We start from the raw sequence: 12,617 nt of genomic DNA, 5'->3' as shown, positions 1-12,617 counted from the left end.
TATTAAATACTGACGATGCCGAATGGCCAAAAACATTGATCAAGTGCCAAATTTGCCGACTAAATATTTAAAAAAAAAATCTTGAGTGAGGAGGTGAGACACCCCCCAAGCCCCCCTCAAAGGACGGCCCTGAGTCAGTGGTGCAGGTGTGAATAGCTATTTTATGAGGCATCCGCCTCATGCGAAAGTGAGGGTGGGTATCCCATTGACTTCAGTCTCCAAGACCTAGACGGCTAGACTAGTTTATAATTTATACGCACATAGTCACATATTATACGACCTGCGTTTAAAATGTGTGAAAAGATAAGTAAAAATGTGAAAAGATTTTTGTGTGCATGGTCAAAAAGTTCACGCCGCCACTGTTGGTAGCCCAATATTTTGAATGATTATTGATTACAATTGACGAGCAATCGTATATTATATTTTTGAATAATTAAAATATAAATAAGTATGAGAATATAATACATAAATACAATAAACTATGTATCTTTATAGATGAAAATAGTGATAGATATTATTTCTTAGGTATAATTTTAAACAGTGAGAATATAAAATTATTATTCATTAATAGTAAATGTTTTATACAAATATATATTAATTCTGGCTTGTGTATTTATCTTATAGGGGAGGTAAGTACTAGGTAGGTAGTCATAATGACTAAATATAAAAGAATTAATAATAATGGAGGGGGGAACTATCATGTGGTTCATTCAATCATTGGTTGATTTTCGAACCTCTTCTAGTATCTCTATTTCCTATATTTCCTTTATAAGATTTGTTTTAGTTTTTTTTCGTATTTTTCATTTGATGTAGATATGTAGGTACTTGATATGCCAACATTTTTGATCCTGGTTTTCATTTTTTCGATTTATTTCAGCCTTAAGTAGTTAATAAAATTGCTTTTTTGATAGAAAAGTGAATATAGTAGGTATTTTTAAAAAGGGTGAAAGTCGATTTAATTCTTTTAGTGTAACTCAAAAACTAATAACCGTGGTTCATTGAAATTTTCACCAAATATTTATACTAGCATTTTCAAAGTATTTTTCAGCTAGAAATTCATAAACGTTTTTATTTGTATACCAAACATTAGACATTTAAATAGAAAACTCCCCACAAATGTTTCTACCTTAAAAAAAAGTTTACTCGAAAGTAACATTAGTTTTTTATGAGTTCATAGTAACATTTACAAACAATTTTGACTCTTTTTGAGCTATTTAATATTTATAGCCATGATTAATGTTTTAAATGTTGTAAAATATTTTTTAGTTAGAAAATAGAAATTCATAAAAGTTTTTTTTTTCATACCTACATAAGATTAAAAATTGTAAAAGAAGATTTCACATAAGCTTTTCTACCTATAAGGCTATAACAAAAAAAAATGTAGGGAACATTAATTTTTTATGAGTGTCTTAACTTTTTTGATATTTGGTATTCAAGTAATTGAATTTCCATTATTCGACTTTTATATTTTATTGTATTTCCAAAACCAATTAGGTACCGTAGACTCTTGAAATGTTCACTAAATATGAATATTATAATTTTCCATACATAGTAAAATTATCAAACTATTTTGACTCTTTTTAAGCTACTTAAGCTAATTTAAGTTTAACTACATATATCAGAAAGAAAAAAATCACCGGAAAGTTACGCTACATGGGTCCAGCCAGAAGATATTTTGATTTTTATTAATTCTTTTTTAAATTATTAATTTATATAAGTATTGAAATATGCTAGACTATTTGATTCCCAATACACTATAGGTATAGCGTGTATTCTCTCAGTGTTTGGAAGGAACAGATTCCTCGAACGAATTTCTTTTTAAAGAACGAGAAAATGAACGAGTTCTTTTTTCAAGGAAAAATAACAACATTTTTCGTTCCTTTATAGATCCAACAATTTACACAGATATGTAAATAATTTAAATTAATACGTTCCTAGTACCTATATAGAGAACGTAGTGTTTGGCATGTTCCTTATAAAAAGGAATTCGTTTTGTTCCTTGTTTCTTAAAAAAAAAGAATTACGTATGTCGACTGTCGAATGTCTTAGAAGAAGGTACACAATGCAAACTATAAACATAGGTACATTATAAGTTAATAGTTTATAAGTAAAAAATACAGTAACCACACCTTTAGAACACTAATAATTTCAACAACTTATACACGTTTATAGTATATTACATTATACATATTATATAGGTAACACAGATATATTATATATAATTTACTGTATAATATAAAATACTAAAAATAGAAATTAAAAAAATCGATATATTATAATATATTAATATGAAATAGTTTCAATAATTTACAAGAAATACCTACTATGCATACACAATGTATTTATGTGTGTACCTACCATGTACGTATTAATCGTATAGTAACAATGTCAATAAGTAGTAATATTTCGCGAACATAAGCCGCCCAGACGGGAAACCGCGGCATTGAACTCATTTCTACCTACTTTCCTATGTTTGGAAACAATAACTGGGCAATCAACTGAGCCACGATTTGTGTTGTAGATTACGATCAAAACTTCCAGCACTTACGCCGTTTCTACGCAGTGACGTATTCTGCATTAAACATAAATTAACCAATATAAATATATAATTTGTAATTTGTAGTTTGTACTATATTCGTGTGTAATAAAAACTTAAATCTCATATCTGTTTTTAATCATATGTGCTTATACAGCGCTGGTCGTTAACAATTATTAAACTTTATATAAATTGTACTATTTCAACTCAATTAGGTAATAGCTAGGTATATATATAATAGCTAGACGGTCAGTCGTCGGCGTTATTGGGTGATTGGGAAGACTACAAACTGATTTCACGTCTGTTATTTTTTGATAATTTGTGGGAGGGGGTTCACAACAAAGCTACGATAGTTCTAAACGTAACATATAAATGTATTAATGAAAGGGGATTAACGATGAATTATAAAATATTATATAATTATAAGGGTTAAAATATTTACATGAAATTGTCAATAAATAAGTGTAATTTGATTTTCTAGTATTAATCCATAACTGTACAATTTATTTGAATATTGCACTATGCGTCTATGGATATTAACTGTGTAGGTTCAAATTAAATGAATATCGAAAATTCGTTATTTAGGTACCTATTGTATTTGACAATAACTTGAGATGGAGCTTATGTATTAATAATCTAGTTGAAAAGCTTCGCTCCATGCCTTATACATTTGTTGAACTTAGAGATATATACTAATGGTAAATGCTATACTGGTATATATACCGATCTTTCTATCGTATCTACTATCTATTTTTCAATATGGCATTCAAATCAAAATTATATATTAAGAAGACGTCGTGGTGTCGCATCCGCATGTGTTGTCTTCGTCTTACAAAATATGTACAACATAGAAAAACTGATTTAGATTACTTAAATCGTGTAGACGAAGATCACATGTATCACTTATACAGTAAAGTTCTACTATTCTTATACTTACTGAAAAAACAGGTAGGTACAATTGTATAAACATAGTTGAAGATTTCAGTCTTTAAATATATTAATAGAAATAAATATATATATTTGTGTGTAATGAAAAAAATGTTATTACTCTAATTAGGAATATCGAAAAATGCTCTTGTCAAATGAAGTATTTATGTCGAAAAAAATGTATCAGAATTTTACTCCACTATAGACATAGAGTTAGATAGGGAATACTGAATTTGTAAAATATATGATATTGTCCAGAAATAGTTAACGTAAATGTTGCATAGGTACCCTATTTTGCATTCGTTTAATTTTTGAAATATGGCCAATTCTAACTTCTATTGTTACTAGTTACATTTTCATGTACCTTCTTATTAATTAATATACAATTTAATGTATGTTTTCTAAGGTTTATTAAGTTTGTGTTCTACATTTTCAGGTGTTATACCTGTGTCATAATAATATAAACATTTTATAGGTATAATAAAATATTCATATTTAAAGTATTTATTTCCAAATTAGCGTCTGAAGTAGTGATGAGAACATTAAAGACAGGAAAAAAGATACTAGGACATTAATAAATGGATGGTTACCATCTCCAAAAAAAGTGAAATGTTGTTTATTCTCGTTTTATTAGCCAATACAATTAAATATAACAATACTCAAACAGTTTATTAGGTACATTTAATTACTTATAATAATATACTATTGGTTTAATTATATTTTAATTTATACATAAAGGCCAAAATGCCAAAATTTTAACATCAATGTCATCAATTGTGAAGCAATTATCTTTTAGTGATGATACATTAAAGAACAAAAATATTGGTAAATGTTTTAAAATAATAAATTCATCTGTATAATTTATTAATGCGAGTAGTTTAAACTATAGGAATCAAATATTAATAATAGGTATAATATTTTTACTGGTAATATTTTTGTCAATGTTTTTTCAAGTTCAATGTCATCTATAATTTATTATAGTTGTGTATGAATTGTACATTTGTAGGTATAACAATAGTATCTAATTTTATAAATTTATTTTTTTATTGTTGATCAAATAAATATTAATATTTGATTATGATGATTACTGATTATAGTGATTACCTTGATAAAAACTCTCCAAATAATACTGTTATTAAAACAATCTGATATATGTGATAAAATCAACTTAACTTGAACTTGATACCTAATTATTAATTTATATTTTAACTATATAAACAATCAAAAAGTTGATATTTTTAACTTGATTAACTATTATAGATAACGGAAGCTCAGAATTGGTGATGGGAACACCTCAATATGCCATCAATCCATATTACCATTAACTAGATCCCAGAAACGGTTAGTATAAACTGTATCGAGTTGATACAATTAAATGCGGGTCGGTACATATTTGATTATATATTATTAATTGTGCATAATAAATGGTATAAATATAAATATTATTTTTATAAAGTTTTTATTATTGTAATTATTGACGATAGTACGTAACTTGCTACTCGGCATTTAAAGTTAAATCTGTACAAATTATGATTCTTCGATTAATACAAAGGAATATGTACGCATACATCATGAATGTGTTTTATTGCATATAAAATTAGTGTGTAGCGTCTTCTTAAGTCCTCTAGATTTTAATTTTAAAGCAAGTAATGAGTATATTTTCAAATTCACTAACAATTTAGAATTTTAAAATACTCATAACTTGCTTTTAAATTAAAATATAAAAAAAATCCTATTAGGCTCACTAGAATACTGGATAATATTCTTACTTATACATTTTATAAGAGGTTAATTCACTATAATTGTTAAACTAAAAAAGCTAAACGTTATCTGTTGAGCGTATAATTTGCTGTTATGCGTTTGTAAGACAGAGACAACGCGTAAGGGTGTAGTGCCCTTAAACGGTTGTAGAAATGCCAACTGCCAAGTACCTAATACAGCATGTTTTTAATATAATATTATAGAAATACTTGTTTGAACAGACATTTCCTTAAGATACAAAATAGAAAAGAATAAAAAGGAATTTGCTGGGATCCATCTTCCATATCATCCTCCCCGTAAATAAGCCACTGGTACAAATATCAAAATGATCCTAGATAGAAATTAATTTGTTTTCATAATGTTAACAGGTAGGTACTTATAATAAAGTTTTAGTACTTAATTGATAGTATGATTTATTGTGTATTATCACTTATCAGGTACCGAGTTATAAACGAATTAAGTTTCAAAATATTATGAATCGTTAAAAAAGTTTTTTATGAATGCAACTATTCAATTACCTACCTATACGGCTATACCATTAAAAATTAAAATATAGGTATTTTATAATAAGGTTTGATAATATGTTTATCCTTTAGATATTCTAACACTGTACTAGCTAAAGCCTTTTTGTGTTATTTTTATAATATTGTATATCCAAAACATTTATTAATTTCGAATATTATATTATTTTCGGACAATCTTGTCATCGTTAAGCCACAATTAATTTTATCTGCTTACTGCCAAATAAAATCCGTATGATTGAAATTCGCACGGACGAAACCGTCCTGTGTGAAATGGGCCTTACTATTCTTCAACCACTAAAAACATCTTAGTTTTTACCATTATGTACGATTAACCGTTGATTCGGAAAGTGGAATTCGGTTAATTGGAACCTATTAGTGTCAGAGCGCTCAGCGCATTCACGCCAAATCATCATAATAATTTATTATCTAATACCTACCTTAGACTTTATAGTCTTTTAAGTAGTGTATTCATATTTCATAGAAATATAGCAACAAGTTATATCTTATTAATCGAAGTTCTTGTGATGAAAATGTTGGATGTTGGCAAAGCTAGGATTAAAAATCAAGAATATTACACACTGCACAAAAAAATACTGATGTTATGAATGAAAAATCCCAGTCAATTGACTTTTATTGGAATTCTTTTTGGATTGTAAAAAGAATGTTATTATTTGTGAAATAAAGTTAAAACTAAAAGTATCATTTACAATAGTTAAAGCTTATACAACTATACAAGATGAGTCAGTTCAGTGGCATAGGCTTAGGTTTTTTTTTATGATGAGGGGGGTATATGATTTTATCCAGTAGCCCCGCCTTTAAAGCAAGAGGCATTAAGTTAGGACTCCGAACACTTTTGCATATTATAGACAGTCTATGGGGGAGGGGGATGATCCCCTTTAATCCCCCCCCCCCCCCGTAAACACGCCACCGAGTAAGTTTGCACGATAGTTTAATACTATCGTTTGTATTATCATTCAATGAATATAAATTCATTAAACTAAATTAAATTACATTGTAACGTGGTTAGTAAATATTAAGAACCATATTACTAAGACTCGTACTGGATAATAAAAAGAATATTATTATGTGACATGTGTTCGAAATATAATGGTATCATTGACAATAACTTATATACGTCTTATACATGCGCAGTTATTTTTGTTAAATGCTGCAGCTGCATTCATGGGTGTACTACCTAAGTTCTAAATAGATCATAGCCACCAATGGATACGTTAATGGTTTCAAGTTACTTTAAAGCGAAAAAATACTTGAATTACATAAAAAAGTCATCCTCGATAAGTGAAAGTTCAATCATTAATTACAATTATTAATTTTTACAGTGTAAAATAACTACGAAATTCAATTCTAATAATGGACGGTCAGTTAATGTTTTAGCCTTTAAAACTTAGAAATTGATTTACAGTTTTCGTTGGAAACCTGAAAAAATCTACTTTTGTATATAACAGCTAATCGTACACAATGGCAAGATGTTTTTATTGGTTGAAGAATTATACCAATAAGGTCATTCGAAAAAAATTATATTAGAAAGTAATAAATGCTTTGGATATACATATTACATATACATAAATAACATAAAAAGTCTTTAGCTAGTAGAGTGTTAAAATAACTAAGAGACCAACATATTATAAAACCCGATTATAGTGTATATTTTTAAGGTATAGGTAGGTAATTAAATAGTTGCATTCATCAAAACAACTTTTTTAACAATTTATAAGATTTTGAAACATAATTTGTTTATTACTATAGACACCTCACACCTACCTGATAAGATAAAATATATAATATTCTCAATATTAAGTAATGCAACTATATAAGTAGGTACCTATATTATGAAAAATAATTAATTTCTATCTAGGAACACCTATAAGTCTTTGTACCAGTGGCGTATTTACGGGGAGGGGCATATGGAGGATGGTTCCCCATAAATTCCTTTTTATTTTTTTCTATTTTGTATCTCAAAGAAATGTATGTTCAAAGGAGTATTTCTATAATATTATAGAAAAAACACACTGTATTAGGTACCTAGGTATTTGGCAGTTAGCGTACCTACAGGCTACAACTATTTAAGTATACGTTACACTCCCATTTTATATGTAATAAACACGTTCACTTTCTATGCGTACATCGTACGTCACATTCTTTCGTATTGACCGTAAAACATAATTTTTTACAGATTTTACTTTAAATGCCAATAGTAAGTAATGTCAGTAATTGCAAATTGCAATAATCATTAATTTATAAAAAAATATATTTATATTTATTCTGTTTATTAAGTACAATTATTATATAAGCAAATATACCTATACCTACTCGAATATTCATTTTTAGAACATAATAGGTACCTACGCATATAATAATCTAATAACGTTATTGTTCGAACGTTCACTTTCAGCTTCGGCATTTCAATTTTAGACTTTTCACGGTTATTGTTAAAAAATTGTGTGATAGGGTGATTTTATTGCAATTTCAATAGGTACCTTTTATATACAAAAATAATAGTAATTACTATATTATTATATACTAATTTTACAATCGTAAATATCTGTACATACCTAGTCCACAGTTGTTATCCATTCCTACATTAAAGTTTATGATAGTTAATTTTCACTGTTACAAATGTGAAATAGTAATATTTTTAATCTGTGCTATAACTTTGAATACAAAAAAATACTTAATATTCTTACTTGTCAACAAATAAAAATTGCGTTTCGAACATTTTGAGGTAATTTCATTTTTTAGTATGCTAGTATGATCAAGTACTATATCTACCATGAGAGTGTCTGGTAAACGTTTTGTAACAATTTTTCGTTGTGAGTTGTTTGTTCTACGTTATATCGTTATATCGTATAGCAGAGTAAAAGTAATAAAGTTCTCGTGAGTTTTTTCACCCTCTCTATGATCGGTGCAGGTGGACCTGATGGATAGTACTACTCTCTTCCGTATCACTCATTAACTACGTCTTATAAGGTAACTTATAATGCCTAGGAAATGTTAATATAATTTGATAACATATACAGGTTAGTAAAAAGAATGTACAATGATATCTGTTGTTGATTTTATGTTTTTTTTTTAAATAAAGGAAATGTAATATATTATTTTAAAAACATTTTATTTAGTAAGTACCTATATATTTGTAGCACCGTGAAATGAATTAATGCTTCCATGGTGCTTTGTGGTTAATTTTTCTGGATGGATCTGTTTTGGATTATTGTCACTTATAATGGTCTGCAGAAACGACGTAGGTACTTAATATATCGTATCTTCGACGATCTCGTTGAAACGAAGTTCACTTGACCCGAAAGAGCTGGGCACTAATTAGAAATGATATCTTCCTGAAACTATGAAATAAGTGGGGGGTTATTTTGGACACAGTAAATTATTAACGTAGATACTTTATTCTTTGTATGTTCTATGATGTAAGCACAATAGAGGCGCTGTGATAATGTTCTGGGTAGTAATAAACAGGGATCGACATTTACAGCACTATATAAAACAACTAAATATGTGCTATAATATGCTTGAGAAATAAGCTTCAATTTAAAAAATGTATGAAAAAGTATTACATAATAAAGTGGGCAAGTGGGATCACTCTGCTGTATAGTAGGTTTCGAGTGGGTCGTAATGGATGGTGTAGGTCAATAATATGTCAATGTATTAATTATGTATACAAAAAACTATAGTCATTGGAGACAAAACGTCTGCTTAAACTACTTAGTTTATTTTATCATGTATTTACATATTGATATTAAATAGGTATGGTAATTAATTTTATCACTAGTAATACATCGAGTTGAAAATTTTTTGTGGAAAACATAGCATTAATATTATAATATAATATATTATTGTTATTAACTTTAAGTCAGTAAATACTTGCCTGTATACCATGTATATTTCATGATAATATGATATATTTTATTATTAATTATACAGTACCTACCTATAAGGTTGAGTAAATATTTTCCAAAAACATTTGCATTTGAAATGTCATTGTGTGTATGAAATATACTAATAAGTACCTAATAACTAATAAACTTTAGAAGTTTTAATTCTCACTACAAAATATAATGTTTTTTAATTACAATGAAATAACTAACATCGTTAGGTAAGTATACTTCGTTTAAATATCGAATTTCGTTCTTATTTGATATTAAAATATCTTTTAAAAAAAACGTGTTATATACTGGGTTTGCAAACGCTATAATAACATTATGATTATAACGTTGTATTTTACGAAAAACGATTGAAATTTGTAAACGTAATTATAACGGAAAACGATAATCAAAAATAATTAGATACCACAGAACAAAACACAACGATTAACAAAATATATTATAATATATCATTAAACAAAACATAACACAAAACGTAATTTACAGAATTTCATTAAACGAAAAATAACGCAAAACGAAATAATTTAAAATCCATTTATTTAAAAGTTATATTGGTCTCATAGAAATAGGTATTTATTTCATGTATACGGACATTATGATTGATTATATTATAATTATATTCCGTATCCGGGCCATTACCTGCCCGCATTAGTTATTACTTATTATTAATACATTTAGGGTTGTTCTTACAATGTCCGGTTAAAGTTAACCGACACTAAAGCCTTGTTCACACTACACCGTGAATAAATTCAACTATGCGGTATCGTTTGGTAACTGTGGGAACCGTGATTATTTTACACGACACGGTGTAGTGTGAACCCGGCTTTAACCAGCCGAATTCTGCCGGTAATAAAATCTGCTATCGCCTATCAGTCGGTTAGTGTTAACCGACACTTTACCGGACATTGTAAGAACGACCCGTAATAAGTATTAACACTACTCTAAATAACGATAAAAACAAAAACCGTTTTAATACATTGTTATTAGGTTATTTGGTTTCAGTATGAACTATTGAACTACTTATAAGAATCTTTTTATTAAATTATAATACAGTATACGTATTTTAGCTGTAAAAATTTGATATTTTATAATTCATATTTACTTACAAAATAACCCTAATTTTTTTATCAACATTAGTAGAAAAAAACTATTAAAAATAAAAATGTCAATTGTCTACAAATGGCTGAACAAAGTCAAAATATTAAAAAAATTATACCATGTATATAAAATGATAATGTAATTATTTAGTAAAATATCTATGGTTATTCGTTTTGGAATTAAAAAAAGTTTACTGATATTGTTATTTGTTAAGTAAATGTTTTTTTAATTCTTACTAGTTTACCTAGTCGTACTATTTCTATGATGTTCATTATAAAACATTCACGATAACATGTTGTTCTATATCGATAGTTTCATCAATACTGACCCATAGGTATATTTTGATTTGAACTTTCTGACTTTATTTTTCTAATTATTTCAGTGAGTATTTCAGTGAGTGGACTCTATTGGGACTTATTTTAGTACTATTTTTTAGTCGACGTTATGATTAGAAAGATAAATTGTTTGTGAATATTAGTTACCTATAATAGCAGTAATATGTGATATTTATTAACTTAATACGTACTTTCAAGTTGTAGAGAATACGAGATGTGACAATAATGTGTAATGACAAAACACAGCGGTTTATATAGTATAGCAGGTAGGTATTTATATTTGTGTGACAAATAAATAATAAATAATTATATATTGAACAAATGATCATGCTTGGAAGTTACTAAATTAACATTCGGTGACGACGAATCCGATGCTTTTAAAAACTACTAGGGATTTTGACCTCTCGAGAGTCGAGTGCATCAACTAAATTTACTTTCCTTCCAGAAAAGTTACTGAAGTTCAAAATCGAAGCATTAATTTGACTTCTTATCGTATCCAATACAGTGATTTTCTCAATGACGAAATACTTATTCAGTTATACATACATAACAAAACCTATAGTTCCCCAGTTTTTTTACACATTGTCCTATACAATATTGTTACTTTAATTTTATTTGAACTGTCGTTTACACTTTATACAAATGATTAATATCGGTATCGGTATGATTGTATATACCTAATAAGCCTGCACCGAAAAGTGAACACGGAATGTATTTATAGTACATAAATAAATGTTTAATACGCTTAAAAATAAATAACTACTTTTAGAATAAAAAAATAGTAAAAAGAGTCCAAAATTACCTCTCAGGGGCCTCCCACATATCTAAACCTAATATTATAATTAAAAAAATAAATTGTTGTTAAATTAATTACTTATATATTTAAAAAATAATAAACTATAAGTATTATGTAAGATGTAACCACAACAAATTAACAAAAAGGCGGGTAAGTCGTGGATGTCGCTCTGCTGTACAGTAGGTTACAAGTGGGTTACTGTAATGGATGGAATTAAATTTGAATCCAATGATATTATATCATTGTATACGAAAAACGATTCTGAACGGAGATGATTTGTCAGTCTAGGATATATTATTTTTAAAGAAAAACTTATGGAGAACCTTGTACCAAATTTTAAAAACTTAGTTATAAAAGAAAAAATTTTTACGATTTTTCAACCACTAAATTACTTGCAAATTTTCGCAATTTTGACATATTTCGTATAAATTTGAACTTTAAATGCTTATAAATAAAAATTGTGACAATGTATTCCTTTTATTTTGCAACTGTTATTGTAAAAATATGTTAGGAGCCTTGTATTAAATTTCAAAATCTTAGAATTAAAAAGAAAAACTTTTATGAATTTCTGTCTAAGATAATTTGAACATTGCCGTAATTTTTACGTATTTAGTCAAAATTTGAACTTTAAATGCTTATAAAAAAAAAATCGTGACTATATATTTCTTTTATTTTTCAATTGCTATTGTAAAAATATATTATGAGCCTTGTATTAATTTTGAAATCTTA

This window comes from Acyrthosiphon pisum, chromosome X (genome assembly GCF_005508785.2).
Source record: "Acyrthosiphon pisum isolate AL4f chromosome X, pea_aphid_22Mar2018_4r6ur, whole genome shotgun sequence".
Classification (NCBI taxonomy): Eukaryota; Metazoa; Arthropoda; class Insecta; order Hemiptera; family Aphididae; genus Acyrthosiphon; species Acyrthosiphon pisum.
Note: the sequence above shows the minus strand (reverse complement) of the source record.